The 15,626-nt window shown below is 44.6% G+C and overlaps 1 long non-coding RNA gene across 1 annotated transcript; it reads left to right on the plus strand.

Annotated features, from left to right (window-relative positions):
- The first annotated feature begins 752 nt into the window (after positions 1-752).
- LOC149124471 (uncharacterized) lies at positions 753-14,469 on the plus strand. Its single transcript, XR_016214497.1, has 3 exons — positions 753-887; positions 2,756-3,788; positions 13,287-14,469. It is a non-coding gene; the product is annotated as an uncharacterized LOC149124471 (long non-coding RNA).
- Positions 14,470-15,626: the final 1,157 nt, after the last annotated feature.

Raw genomic sequence — 15,626 nt, forward strand, 5'->3', positions numbered from 1 at the left:
TGTAGACTGGTCCCTTCCTTGCCTGTAAGTGGGAGGCACTGGGCTCTGCTTTATGATTCTTCTTGTTATTCTATGACCCTAGTGTGCTGAATGCTTCATAGTAGATAAAATATTGATAGAACCCACAGGCATGCAATTATTTTCTGTAACTCCTTTTTCTCTCCTTTGGCTACCCCATAAATTACCCGAGGATGGATTTCAAAGTAGCATATGCATGTATGCATGTATTCCCTCCCCCCTCCCTCTCCCCCTCCCTGCCCTCCCTCCCCTTCCCCCTCCCCCTCCCCCCTCCCTGCCCTCCCTCCCTCCCTCCTTCCTTCCTTCCTCCCTCCCCCCTTCCTTCCTTCCTTCCTTCCTCCCTCCCTCCCTCCCTCCCTCCCTCCCTCCCTCCCTCCCTCCCTCCCTCCCTCCCTCCCTCCCTTCCTTCCTTCCTTCCTTCCTTCCTTCCTATTTCAACTAGCCCAAATAGGTTGCCTGTAAGTTAGTTTTGGACATTGCTAAGGTCTGTGTGTGACTCTGGTCCTTAGGGGCCCCTGTGCTCTCAGTGTTGTCTGAGACCAGCCATCCGGGCACCTGACAAGTCGTGGCAGAGCAAGGTAATGTGGTATTCAGTAGAGTGTTTTCAGCCAGTTCAGTGGTACAACTTGAGAACAGGTAAAAGCTGACCTTCTGTTAAACACTAGTATTGGAGAATTTGTGAGTTCTTGGGAGTATGTGATAATAAATGTGTGATATAATTTTATTCAGATGTGGTTTATCGTCCCTTCAGGTATGATTATTAATGAGGAGGCTATGAGCATTGGAGAGTGATAAAGCGTTCCCTGTTCTCCAGTAAGTGCTGTGTGAAATCAAATGAAGTGTGAAGGCACAGCAAAGAACAAAGGAAGGTGAGCTATGAAAATGCGTCTTGTCCATGGAGAGGTTCAGTGTGCACCTGTCTAACTTCTCAGAGACTTTGCTGTCCTCCTTAGAGCAGGACAGAGTATGAGCATCAACCAGTGTCTGTGATATTGGTAACTAAGGAAGCTTTCCATGGAACGCTTGACCTCAGCTCAACAGTGAGTGGCTGAGAAGGGGAGATGCATAAGTATCCATCTTTTATTAGTGTATTTAGCTTTCCAGTTACTAGTTTTAGGAAATCATGTGAAACTCAGTTCTGTCCCACGATCACCTGCTCCTCTCTTTAGCATGAGTGTGGCTGACTGGCTCTGCTGCCTCCATACTGTGGCAGTGTCTTTGGCATGTGCTCTCCGAGACGGCTTGCACTTCTCTTATAATAACACTTAACACATTCTGTTGTGACTGTTTGTTTCTCAAAGGGAGTTTTGGCATTTGGCGTTAATACATTTCTTCAGTGTATTAAATTACCCCATCCGTTGCTCAGGAAATGTCAGTGGCTTAGATCGTCCCAGTCATTTGAACACCAAAGATGCCACCGTACATTTTCAGTACCCGTGTGGCTGAGTAGTTTTCTCAGTTGAGAGCTGCTTTGGGGTCAGTATGATTTGGTCCTTGTCACCTTGGAGGTATTTAGATTTCAAGGTCACAGGTTAATGGTAGTAAGTGAGTAGAGACAGTCTAATTATGTGTTGTGGGAATGGTTGGATTGAATTATGTTTCTAGGGTTGAGGCCCCATGATTGAGTGCTTTATGAGACCATGTAGACAGAGACAGAGAGTGGCACACATTTCCTGTCTCTGACCGTGTGACACTAGGTTCCACCTCAGGGCTCTGCCAGTGAGAACATCATCGTCAGAGACCAAACCAGCACTCTTCGTGCAATCTCAGAATTTGAACCCTTAAACCATGAGCCAGAATGAAGTTAGACTGCTGGAGGTATTTCAGTATTATAATAAAAAAAAAAAAACTGACTAATTCAAAGACCAGTGAAAGAATATATATAAATTCCAGGAAGGGGGAGGGGCACTGTGGCATATGAAGTAGCATCCCATATGGGTGCGAGTTCAAGTCCCGGTTGCTCCACTTCTTTGTTTTTTTTTTTTTGAGTTTTAGATGATAGTCATTTTTAAAAAATTATTTACTTATTTGAAAGAGTTGCAAAAAAATGAAGCAAAGGGTGGTGTCTTCCCTCCACTCTGATCCAGCTCGGAAAGCAGCAAAAGTTGGCTCAAGTGCTTGGGTCCCTGCACCCATGTGAGAGACCCAGAAGAAGCTCCCGGCTTCCGGTTTCAGATCAGTTCAGCTCTGGTTGTTGCGGTCATTTGTGGAATGAATCAGTGGATGGAAAATCTCTCTCGCTCTCTTTCTCTCTCAACTCTGACTCTCTCTCTCAACTCTTCCTTTCCAATAAATAAATAAATAAATAAATAAATCTTTTAAAATAAATAAATTCCAGGAAGGCCAGTGTCACAGATGTCCTGCTCAGTACTGTCTTCCTTATCCCTACTCTGCTGCCGGGGACATATGCAGTACCCATCAAAGGATGTTTTGTGGTGTGAGTGCAGCGAGCTGCTTTTTGCGCGCAGCTGGTGTGGAGAAGGGGAGGATAGAAAAACTGAATTGCTGGTACAGCAGGAGGAACTCAGAGTGATGAACGACGCCTTTCTCCAACCAGTTGGCTGCTAACTTTGCTTCTTTAGATCTTTTCTCCTATGATCATATAGTAGAGGAAGGTGAGAGGGTAGAGAATAATGAAATTAATTATATATATAATATGTAATATAATTTTATATATAATATATGTAATGTAACTAGAACAGGTCTAGAGGAATATTTAATTTCATCTACCTTCTAGGAATTTGGAGGTGAAATTCGTGAGTAGGGAACCAGGAGATACTTCTGGAAGTCATGTTAGTGTCTCACCACACAGCTATCTGCCCCACAAGAGGAGCACAGCCTCTCTCCGTCAGCCTTTGAAAAGCAGACACAGAGCCTGGGAGCTCTTGCAGCTGCCGTGGATGCCTGGAGCCAGAGCTGCTCACGTGGGATGGCAACTGAGCCGACAGCCTTCAGGACTCTTACGGCAGTTCTCCTTTGTACGGTGAACTAGACATTGCTGAAACCCGAAGATGTTGACGTCGAAGGCCATCATAAAAATAACTGAAAAGGTCGATTTTAGGAGGTTCCCCTAAGCCGAATGCCTTGGTTTCTTAACTCTCTGGCTCTTCCAAAACAGAAACTCGTTTCAGAAGCCTTCTGATGTCCAAAGCACACTCACAGGCACAGGAAGTCTACACAGAGGAAATGTTAAATGTGGACCAAAGGATAGAAAAAGCAACACTTTATCGACGGGGGTGAACATAGTTAGGAAACAGGATTTTTCTAAGAGCTTCCTGTTTGCCTGGACGAAAATGGAAACAATAAAAATTATAGGATTGTCTTTGTTAACTTTCCTTCTGATGGCAAGAAAGATCTATGTTTATTTTACTTTAAGTGATAGGGATTTTCTTGTTGGAATGCCACAGAAGGTGAAGACACTCTCGGAATCCTTTCAGTAAGTGCACCACCATGCCCTAGGCAGAGTTCAAATGCTCTCAGTGACTTCATTCACCAAGGAGCACGCTTCAGCCAGCTGCCCTCAGGGTTCAGATTGTTCTCCCCAGTCACTTCTGCTGCTTTACTGAGTTGACTGCCAATTCTGTATGCACGTTTTCCATTCCAGTTCCCAAACAGAGGAGAGGAGAAGGATTGGAGTAGCCGGTCACCATCCAGCATGCAGCATTCCTGCTGGGGACCCTTCTTAAGCCAGGTCTCCCTGGAGGTCTCTTCCTAGGTGAAGCACGTGGGCTGATTTGACGTGGACACTTGGGAAATGATGAGCACCTGAGGTGAGCCTCCCCCGGGAGAGTTTTCTCAGGGGGATGGTGTACCTGGCAGGAACCTTGGGGTCTCATGGGGCGTGAGGTGCTCTGCTTGTTGGAAAGGAAGAGACCAGCGGGGGCTCACTGGGGCAGACACACCACTCAAGGGAAATGCTAGAGTGGCGTGGGCAGTGGCTCTGCGTTGCCCACCTTATTCAGGACACCAGGGAGTGTTCACCCTTTTCTAGCCCTGGGTTCCTGGGATTGCCTAGTAAGTACAGTGCTAACAAGTAGAACAGCTGAGAGACTGGGTATGCCACGAGTTTATTTTTTGCCAGCAATGACTACATTCATGAAAGAAACAAGATTGTTCATGTATTGATTTTTTAATGGGGGTGATAATTTTTTAACAATCTGATACCTTATTTTTCTCATGTTAATGTGATATTAATACTAAGAGAACAGATTCAGTATAGTTCATAGTTACAGTTCTGAGAATATAATAATATTCTATTCCTCTTTCCCTCCCTCCTGTTTTTGAGATAACGTATCTTTAATTTACATTACCGTCAAGGGCTTAATGCTCCACCAGATAGAGTGAACAAGTGGAAAGTAGAAAGACCCTGGTTTAGCAGGATTATAGGCAAAGACTATCAATGATAATCAAATGGAATGATGATCATTTCACCCATATGCAGTAAATTTTAAAGTAAGAATCTAAAATCCTTTAGTGAGGTAATATTAAAATAACTTTTTAGCTACGTTCTCCTTTCAGACATTTAAAATCTTTTTTGAAAAGCAAAGAGATGGAGAGAAAGCAAGGTGGGGGGATTTCCCATTTGCTGGTTCATTCCCCAAATGTTCACAAAAACCGGGAGTAAGCCAGGTCAAAGCCAAGATCCAGGAACCGAAGCTGGGTCTCCCATGTGGGTGGCAGGGACACAATTACTGGGTCTATCACCTCTATCTCCAATGCTGTGCACTGGAAGGAAGCTGGAATCAGGAATAAAGACAGGACCCAACACAGGTGCTTCCCTGTGAGACACAGTCGTTCCAACCAGGGTCTTAGCTGTGTGCCAATGCCTGCCCCTTGACCTGTTTTCAAATATCAAGTCCTCCCTAAACCTTCCTCGGGATGAAGATGCTATGTCACCTGGGGCCCCACTTGCAATCACTGCTAATGCCAGGACAAGCGGGCAGGAAGCGTCCCACCAGGTCAGAGTTCTGCTGTGCTCCAGGTTCCTCTAAGTCAAGACATTGCCAGCCACTCCAGAGTTGCTTCGATTTTTTTCCCCACTGTTTTATTTCCCTCTTCCATCAAGATTTCTGACCTAAATCTAAATAAACACATTTACTTTTTATTTTTGCTAGCCAAATTTGATGTACATTTCACATCTATTCGAATAATTTATAATATTGCCCATTCAATATATAACACCTGTAGAACAGAAAGAAAGCTTCTCCTGAAATCAACTTTGAAATAAGGCTTCAAAATGGAGTCTTCTGAGTTTTTAAGAAAAGTCAGAGGGGCCAGCGCTGTGGCGTGGTAGGTTAAGCATCTGCCTGCAGCACCGGCATCCTGTGTGGTCACTGGGTCTAGTCCTGGCTGCTCCTCTCCTGATCCAGCTCTCTGCTATGGCCTGGGAAAGCTGTAGAAGATGGCCCTTGCACCTGTGTGGGAGACCAGGAGGAAGCTCCTGGCTCCTGCTTTGGATGGGCGCAACTCTGGCCATTGCGGCCAGCCGGGGAATGAACCATAGGATGGAAGTCTCTCTCTCTCTCTCTCTCTCTCTCTCTCTCTCTCTCTGCCTCTCCTCTGTGTATAACTCTGACTTTCAAATAAATAAATAAATCTTAAAAAAAAAGAAAAGAAAATGTAAGAAAGTTTCCTTTGAACAAAAAGCTCCATTACATGCCAGAAAGATTGAATGATATTCTGCTTAGATGTGCCTCTGCTTAAGTAATGTGTCTGTTTTAGTTACTTCTTGCTGTGTATCAGAGTATTCCACAGTTCAGCAGCTTGAAACAACTGTTTACAATCTCCCCGTTTCTCTGGATCACACATTCTGTTTAGTTGGGTGTTCTGGCTCAGGGTCTCTGATGAGGTTGTGATAAGAATGTCAGCTTGGGTTTCAGTCTTCTAAAGAATGCAGGGTGGATCTTGTCTAGAGGCCTCTGGTTGCTTGAATATCTTTGCAAATTACAGCTGCCCTCCTCTAGAGTCAGTTCCCAAGAGAGAGGTGAAGGTGGAAGCCACAGTGCATTTTTCAGCTGGGTCTATGAAATCACTTCTGCTCTTTCCACTAGGGTTGTTAGATACAAAATACTCAGTTAAATTAAAACTATTATTTTTAATTTGAGACACAGAGAGATGGAGAGACAGATGGACAGACCGAACTTAGATCGGCTGTTCACTCCCCAAATGTCTGCAACACCAGTGCTGACCCAGGGCTCAAGCTGGGAGCTGGCAGTGCAATTCAGGCTTCCTAGGTGGATGGTAGGAAACCGACTGCTCGAGCTCTCACCGCTGCCCCCAGGGGTTTGCATTAGCAGGAAGTTGGAGTCAGGAGCCAGAGACAGACATCAAACCCAGGCACTCTGACACAGGGCACTCTGATGTGGGACACTGGTGTCTTAACCATTTACCTGTTCCTACCCATTGAATTTGAATTTCAGGTAAATATCCAATGATTTTTTTTTTAGTATAAGTATGTCCCATGCAATGGTTGGATATAAATTTTCATGTTTATCTGAAATTCAAATTTAACTGGGTATCTTATATTTTTACTTGATACATCTGGTACCCCAACTTCCTCCTTCCTCTATTTGTTAGAAACTAGTCGCCTAGTCCACATTGGAGAAGAATTAAGTTCCATCTCTTGGGTCACAGGCTACCAGATAATAATGGATGTATTTAAAAATCATCACAGTGACAGAGGGCGAATGGTATGGCCTGTTAGACATTGCGTTCAAACCCTTTCTTGTGCTGGTTAGCTGTGGCACCTAAGAAAAGTCACCTCCACTTCATGTGTAAATTGAGAATAGTAATCCCTCCCTACTGAAGAGTTACATGGAGGCATCCTCAACCTCCTGCTCCCTTACTGGGTCCCCTGAGAGGGGTGAAAAGTGTAAGTCAGACGCGTCCTCTGCTGTCCTTGCACTACAAACAGCTGTGCCCCAGCTCTGTCCACGGCAGAGGACGCAAGTGTGCAGGGATAGAGCTTCTCATAGCAAGCTTGCACCTTCCTTGTGGAAAGGGACAAACTCACCTGGCACGATGGCGGTCCAGGCCACATCCCGGTGCCCTGGCAGCAAGGCAAGTTAGGAAAAGGAGCAGACGGGTGTCCTGATTATGAGCTCCTGTTGAGCTTTATGGCAAATACTAGCTGCTAAGCAGGTGGCAGCTAGCTACCTGCAGTTGTTATAAAAATTTTATAGCCATTGGTTTACTTTTATGTCAGAAAGAAGCAAGAGCATTTTCCTCCCCAAATCAAGAGGTGCAGCATTGTTGATTTCTACCTATGTCTTCTCTTACTTGCGGCTATCAATTGTGCTAAAAATTTGAGTTTAAAATAGAAATTTTGAAGCAGAGCAGACACGCAGCCAACTCCAAGAAAGCTTACTCAAGTGTAGTTGATATTTTTCCAAATGACTACAATTCTTGAAGGATAGTGCTGTTATCAGACACTCTCTATCCTGACCCCCAAATTCTGTTCTTTTTATAGCATAACTGTTCCCCATCAGAGAAAAATACAGATTGCCTGTAAGTCTGGAAGCACAGGTGGATAAACATAATGTTATTAAGGAGCACATCTGTGGGTTTAAAAACACTAAAACCAAACCAAACAAGACATCTGTATTTGATAAAACATGAATAATACATACATGTATAATCTATGTTTTCAGACTTCATAGACATCCTATAGTTAAATGTCAGAAAATTGTAATGAGAAGAAACAGTCAAGATGTAGAGCTAATTAATGCTTAAAAAGCTCTTGTGTTTGAGCAGCATACTGGCGTGGTGTGCATTTCTGCCGAATCAGCCAGAAGGAGCTGATTCTACCTCTCCCCCTCCCCCTCCCTCTCCCTCTCCTTTTCAGTGATCAGGGAGTGAAGCCCTGGCAGAGGCAATGCAGCATGGCTCAAAGGATGACCTGTCTTGTTCCCACTCTGGCTATGTGACTTGGGGCAAGTTACTTTTCTCATAGGACCTTGATCTCTTTGCCTGTTAAATGGGCTAAACTAGTACCTACTTCAAAGGGATTTTCTATACTTAGGATCAAAAACAAGAAGTTTTCCACATAATAAGAACTCGAAGTTGGTTGTAGTTATTCATGAGTGATTGGAATACAGAAAAAGAGGTAAGAAGTATTCCCAGGGGAGGGAAAATTGTTTTGCCCGGCTAATTAAAAAGAAACCCTTGGCCTCTCCATGTCCAGGTTTGATGTGCCGTGGGACTGAGGAACTGCTTGGTGTCTTTGTTAAGCACTGCAGGTGCCATCACATTGTACGAAGTAGTTTGTGTGTAGTGGGCCAGAAGAACGCTAGTGAGGAAGCGCACTCCATCTGAAACCTGGATCTGAGTCAGCCTCCATCCACCGATGCCACAGTAATGCTGCATAGCAATCTCCCCCCAGGGTTGGGGCTCATAGAAATATGCATTTATTTCTAATTCAAACACGTCTCGGTTAACTGGGCTTGGCTGGGTTCAAGTCTGTGCCAGGAGCTTTGTATTGCCCTCGAACAGCTGCAAGTTACCCAAGACATGTTCTTCTCATGGCAAAAGGCAGGAATACAAGAGGACAAATGCAGTCATGCAGGCATATTCCAAGCCATCACTTGAGTTATGTCTGATAATGTCCAATTGGCCCAAAAAAGTCACATGGTCAAGTTTAAAGGCAGAAATCTGGACCATACACTTCACCTCCTATGAGGCAAGGATGTGCATATACAAGGCAACTACATCGAGATGAAGGATTGAGGTCCATGACTGGATAAGCAATGGAGCTCTGTTGAAGATTTTGGCTGGGTAAGTTGCTGTACCTCTCTGGGCCTCAGGGTGACAGGCTGAATGGGATCAGCAGTTCTCAGCCTTGAATAGATATTAGAATCAGCAGGAGAAATCTTGCCACAAGCACTAATTGCTTAGGCCTCATCCAAGGGCAAGTAAATCAAAATCCCTAGGGAGAAGATCAATGCATTGATATGTTTATAAGGCTTTCTAGATGTTTCTCAGGAACAGCCATGATTGGAGAGCTCCACTTTAAATGGCTTCTAATTTTCTGATATCCTAAATCTAGCTTAAATTCTAATGAGACTATCTGCTTGGACATCATGCCTGTTCAAGGTTGACATGCTGGCTGGTAGCATAAAAAACTTGTTTCCTCCAATATTTGCTGAATCACCCCAACAGTATTGTTTTCCCTCAATTCCTTTGCTGCAAGATATCGCTGTTTTCTTTTCCTGTCTTCTTGATCCTCTCCTCTCCCACCAGTGAAACTCTTCTGAAATAAATAAGAGCTCCTCATTTCTGTGCCACTGACTTCCCAGCTCACGTCCAAATTGTACTTCAAATGCTACTTTTGACTTGTCACTTACCGCTAGTGTCACCCACTTTCCCATCGAGGTCGGTAGTGAGATGAGCATGGCCCGCGTCCTGCCCCTCCTGCCCCTCCTGCTCCAGCATTAGGGCACTAACATTTCCCTCAAAGCGACTCAGGCCGCCTTAACAGGGGCAGACATCATCTGTGTACTTCAGACATGCTGTGGAGGAGGGACTTGGTTTAGATGGGTCAGATCTGTGTACTTCAGACATGCTGTGGAGGAGGGACTTGTCTAGATGGGTCAGATCTGTGTACTTCAGACATGCTGTGGAGGAGGGACTTGGTTTAGATGGGTCAGATCTGTGTACTTCAGACATGCTGTGGAGGAGGGACTTGGTTTAGATGGGTCAGGGGACTAACTTCAGAGAGGCACCATCCGCAAGGACTCCAGAGCATGCTGTAATTTGCCAAGATCTTAGGTTGTGATTCTTTGTTGGTCCCCTCTGAGAAATCTCTTCATTTATCTTTCCCCCTAATGAGCATTACAGTTTGAGGTGCATGAGTGGAGGAGAAATTCACAGGTGGCTCTGAAACCACTGGAAATCATATTAATGAGAATTTTCTATTTTTCCTTTTCTTCCTCTGCCCTATCTTATACTCTTTATTTATTTAAGACTGTTGTATTTCACAGACTCTAAGGTGTATCCTGTCCCTCAACCTGACCCATGCTGGACACGGGCAAATTTACTTCTCTACCATAGAGGTTATCTAATGATTAATGGTGTCTTACAATTAATTGACAGAATATTTTTCCTTAAAGGCTCATGACTTCTAGAGGCAATGAAACAGGACATCATACAAACACTGTGCTAGGTCTGTTGTATATTCTTTCTCATTTAATCCTCATAATAATCCATTAATTACCCAGTACATTTATTTTAAAATATTTATAGGGTCAATGTACTTAATAATATTGGGGCAGGTGTTGTGGCACAGCCTGGCAGGCCACAGCTGAGACACGGGCATACCATATCAGAGTGCCAGGACTGAGTCCCACCTCCACTTTCTGATTGGACTTTCTGCCAGTGCACCTAGGAGGCAGCAGGTAATGGCTGAAGTGCTTGAGTCCTGACTGTTGTGGGCATTTGGGGAGTGAACCAGTGGATAGAGGATCTCTCTCTCTCTCTGTAACTCTGCCTTTCAAGTAAATAAATCTTTAAAAAAATGATACTTAACATGTATTGAGTAGGTACTCTGTAAATCTTTCACATACCGTTTCACCTTAGCACTTAGGACAACCCTGGCCATACATACTGATGTCGTTTTTATTTTATGGGCCAGCAAAGAGGCACTGAAGGTTGAGAAAGTTGCCAAAGGTACAGAGTTGGTGGAAAGTGAGGCAAGATCCAAACCTAGGTTGCTCGGCCTCAAAACCCTGTGCCATTAACCACAATCCTACATTGCTTCAAATGTTTATTACTTTATAATTAACATGGTGAAGTACTTTACCATTTACACTAGACTTTCACGAACATGTAATTTAATCCTAGCCTAATAATTTGGAAATTCAGTTTCTTTTTTTCTATTTTGCATTTAAAGATATAAAATACTATTAAAAATACCCTCAAAAGTCTGTTTAGCCTTAGAAGAAATCAGCAAACTAAAGAAAGACCAAAGAAAAAACTAAAAAGCTGGAAGTGTTTTGCTTCATTAGGGCCAAGTAGAGAAAAGCTGGACCAGAGTTCATCTTAATTAGTGTCCAGAGGACAACTGGCCACTTGATTGTAGAGAAGCAAGCTACTGCAGGATGTGAGCTTTTGTTCTGGTAGCTGCCTTTGCATTTCCAGCCAATTAAGGAAAACGCCATCCATACCAACTGGGCTTCTAGTACACGGATAACAGTAGCATAAAATGGATCACTGGAGTTGGTACATGTGATAAATTAACTCAGGCCAGTGACTCTTCCATATAGCTTCAACTTTGTACTGAATGACCTGGAAACGCAGAATATTAATGAGTCTATTGTCTTGTTATCCTAGTGATTTATGGCCAACAAAGAAATCCCAGCAAAGATGTATATGTCTGAATCAACAGAGGATTTATAGTTAGATTGGCATTGCTTCCAAAGAATCCTATCCTTTTTATCTATTAAATAAGTTAGAAATGAAATAAAGACATAGACTCATAGGATTCTAGAACTAGAAGGAGCCCCAGGAGGTTGAGTGTGCCCCACTTACACAGATGGAAGGTACATTCTCTTAGGTAGCCGTCACTATGTCACCTCATTTCTTCTTTGCTTGGCGCCTTCTTTGATGTCAGCTTGTCCTTCTGGTCTAAGCTTTCGTGGATATCTGACAGGTCTGTTGGTTTGTGAAACTCCTATTTTTAGGACCACCCCCTTCCAGTCCACTTCTGGCCACAATGATAATGGATTTAGGATGACAGTGCACTTCAGAGAGCACTCAGCCCACTTCCCTTATTTGGCTAATAAATTCTGTGACTCCAAGTGTCTCGGTGCCTTACCCAACTTGTGTCTACCATTGGGAAACTTAAAACGAGGACCCTCATGTCTTTATCCATTTGTGCTGCAATAAAAAAGAAGTACCGCAGCCTGGGTACCTGATCAAGCATGGAGATTTGTTTCTCTCATCTCTGGAGGATGGGAAGTCCAAGGTCTAGGGACCGCATCTGGTGAAGGCCGCCCTCTGCTTCCAAGATGGCTGCTGGAAAGCTGTGTCCTGTCCGGGGCCAGAGTCCTGCGTCCTCGTGTGGCAGAAGGCAGCAGGGCCCAAGGGGACCAGACTCCATCCGCCCAACCCTTTTATAATGGCCTGGATCTATTCTTGAGGCTTCACTTGAGGACATACACACCTCCAACATGGTGGCACTGGGGGATACGTCTCCAATACTTGAATTTTGGGGTATGCATGCAGGCCACAGCATCTGGTCTCCTGGTTCCAAGCGTAACATCCCCCCCACCCCGAATCTTTCAATTAATATTGGGAACTTCTTGCAAAAAAGGACGATTTCCACAAAACCCTTTCATTGAGGAAACTAGTCAAAGATCTTAAGTTGCACAAGAGATTTCTCTTTAATACAGTACTCCAAAAATAACCTCGGAGGGCTTCCCTTTATTTCTGATTAGTGAGTCCAGTAGCCTTTAGCTGAAGAAGAGGGCACCCAAAGAGTAACCAGGGCAATACCGGAGGACGTACCCTGGCAGTCACTACTGCACTTACGAGACCCTTGAAGACTGATGGGGAAGTCAGCGATGTGAAGAGCTGGCCTAACAGCCGGTGAGGAGAACAGAAATGCAGCGGTCTGGGCCCCTCCAGTGACTTCTCTGGTTGAAACACCATCAGAACCAAGAGTTCAGTGCCCTCTCCCCACTCTAGTGAGTGGTATTTTCCATGTAGCCAGCTGTTGCCTGCCTGAAGAATTGCTTGGTGTCTTTGGGTACGAACCATAGCCTCACCGTCTGTAAAAGGAGAGCGCTTTACTTAACCAGCTCCCTCCCGAGGGGCAGGAGAGGCCGGGAAGGCCGGGCTGGTTCTGGGAGAAGCTGCTTGAGCTCTGCTGGAGCTTCCTGTTGAAGGGGACAGCTGTTAGCTGCGTGTTACTGTGTTGACTCTGGCCTCCCAGCTCTCAGTAGAAATGGAGGACGAAGCCTGACTTGCTTGAAAAAGCTTCAGGTCGCATTTATTTAATCCGCTCAGCTTAAGGTAATTGAGGGAGAGGAATTACCAGATGTGCCCAAGGGTTCATCAGCACTTGCCCAGACGCAGGCTTTGCTCTGCCCTTGACAGGCCTGCCATGAACAGTGCCCATGGGAGCACGGCCTGCTGGACCCTCTACTGGAGCGGCTGCAGTTTTTCTTAGCTTCCATGTTCTCTCCTAAGAACACAGGAGAAAAACAAATCACTTTTCCTCCGATCTCACTTGCCTAGGTTCCCAAGTCCCCTTGTTCTCTTGTTTTCCCCAGATGGAGAATTTTGGTTCGTGGCAACACAGAGTGTCAGCAGTAGAAAGACCTCCGTGACTCTGCCATCCTTAGCGCATACCACTGGAACCATGGCTCTTCTTGTAATCTGTCTTCTCTGACTCCTCCTTGGAAGAGAAAGGAGTGTGCGGTCAGCACATGGCCCGCGAGGTAGCCTGAGGGTGAGTGAAGCCGCTGCTGGCTGAGCCCATCCTCAGAACAGAGGTCTCTGCAGCTCTGGAGAACAGTCGTGGTTTTGACACGGAGTCTCAGAGTACAAAAGTTACCATGCTGCTGTGCGGAGCCACCCCTGCACTTTCTAAGAAATGGAGGTTTTGCTTGCAGTAGATGATTGGCTCAGCCACGGGGCCAGGTGAGTAATCCCAGTTGTGACTCTGGGCCAGACCTTGTCTGTCTCTGAAGTAAGTGCCGTCACCTTCCACTTCTCCAGCAGGGCTCCTAACAAGCTCCTGCCTCCATGTTGGACAGAGGATTTGAAAGCCACATCAAACAGAAGTAGAATAGCTCTATGGCATCTTTTTGGATATAAAAGTATTTCCTCATTCATCAAGTGCAAATTTTAAGGAATATGTTTTCTCCAGATCTAAAATATCATTCACCATCTGGCTAAAGGGTATCAGCCCAGCTCTGCCACTGACTTACAAGTTCGTGTTCCAGTTCTTGCCTCTGGGGAGAAGGCCAGAGATGTTGCAAGTATAATGAAGCCAGCACTAGATTTGTATAATTCCCTGGACAGAAAGAGTTCTCATGAACTCAGAATAACATTAGTTATTCTGTGGGTTTTGTGTGTCGCTGTGCCTGCGTTTATGCGTGTGCGTTTTTAGTTCTGTTTCCTTGGACACTCCTTCATCAGATTAAGTTGTTTTTATTTTTTCTGTTAATGCTTCTTGACCACATCAAAATTCTTGATTTTATGTTACAGCTTTGAGATACTGAGAATGAATCCTGCTTCTTGGTGTGAGGGGGTTCCAGTTCATCCCAGGATTTCTGAAGTTACCTTAAGCTGAATCAGAGCAAAGGAGACAGTGTCAGAGTATTTCTGTCTGTAATGGAAATAACCAGAGAAATGCAAAAAAGTCTTTCTCTAGTCCTTTCCAACCAGTTCTATTTTAGATTCCAAGCAACTGTCAATTTAACACCAGGGCCCCTTTTTGCTTGAGTTTGACTTGCAATGAATTTAACAGGTTGCAGGCTATTAAATGACTGTCCTCTTTAAAACAGCTCATTCTGCTTTTTGTTTAAAAGTTGAAAATTGAAATCGCCTAGTCTGGAAGTCCTGATTCTTTCACCCCTTCTAACCCCATTCCTCGAATCCATTGGGAGGTAGTATGTTTCCAGAAGAATGTCTTAATCTTGGTTTCCCTGGAAGCAAACCCTGAGAAAAGAAATTGAGTGAAAGCAGTTCCTTTGGGAAGTGATCCCAAGAAAACCAGTAGAGGGATGGGGATGTGAGCGCAGGAGGGAACCAGCAGAGGGTGCATGATCAGGCAGATTGCTGCTCTGGGTACTGGAGCTCAGTCCCTTCGGAGAACTCTGGCAACTGGTGTAGAACACACATCCCCATGCCACTGCCCTGCAGGGGTGAGAGAGCTGGGTGCTTATGTAGTGACGCCAGCAACTGCTGTCCCAGTTGAGAAATGCTGGTAGAAAAGCCGTACAACTTAAAAGCAGTGGATCCTTGCTGATATCTCTTAAGTCCTCTGAACGTCATTTCTCACGTGCGAGGAGAAGACAGGGCGTCTTCCTTCACGAATTGTAGGAAGAACCCCATGCTAGGGGAGGTGATTGTCCTGGAGTTGAGATGATCTTGCCCCACCCTGGAGTACCTGATTTGGATGCCAGCTCTGGTTCCTGACTCTAGCTTCCTGCTAATGCAGACTCTAGGAGCTGGCAGTGATGGCTGAGAAACTAGGCTCCTTCCACCTACGTGGGAAACCCGGGTTGAATTCCCAGCTCCTGGCTGGTCCACTCCTGGCCATTGTGGACATTTGTGGAGAGAACCAGCAGATGGAAGCTCTTTCTGTCTATTCCTTTGGCTAAAATATATATTTTTAGAAAATAGTTTCATGGACTAGTGTGTTCAAGTGCTTTCTTACATAGCTGCTTTATAAATATTATTTATTAATTAATATGCACACACTTTAAAAATGGAATTAAAAGGTCAATTTATTTTGGTGCAGAAAAGTATAACCCATGCAGTCTTTTCAAAAACATCCTTTCTTCTGTAACTTTTTGAAGACCTCTTTATTTACAATTTCAATTTTTTGCGCTAAAATAAACATTTTTAATTCCATTCTTCCATGAACTTTTTGCAGCACCTTC

This window comes from Oryctolagus cuniculus, chromosome 10 (assembly GCF_051225735.1).
Source record: "Oryctolagus cuniculus isolate XC-2025 breed Fujian yellow rabbit chromosome 10, ASM5122573v1, whole genome shotgun sequence".
NCBI lineage: Eukaryota > Metazoa > Chordata > Mammalia > Lagomorpha > Leporidae > Oryctolagus > Oryctolagus cuniculus.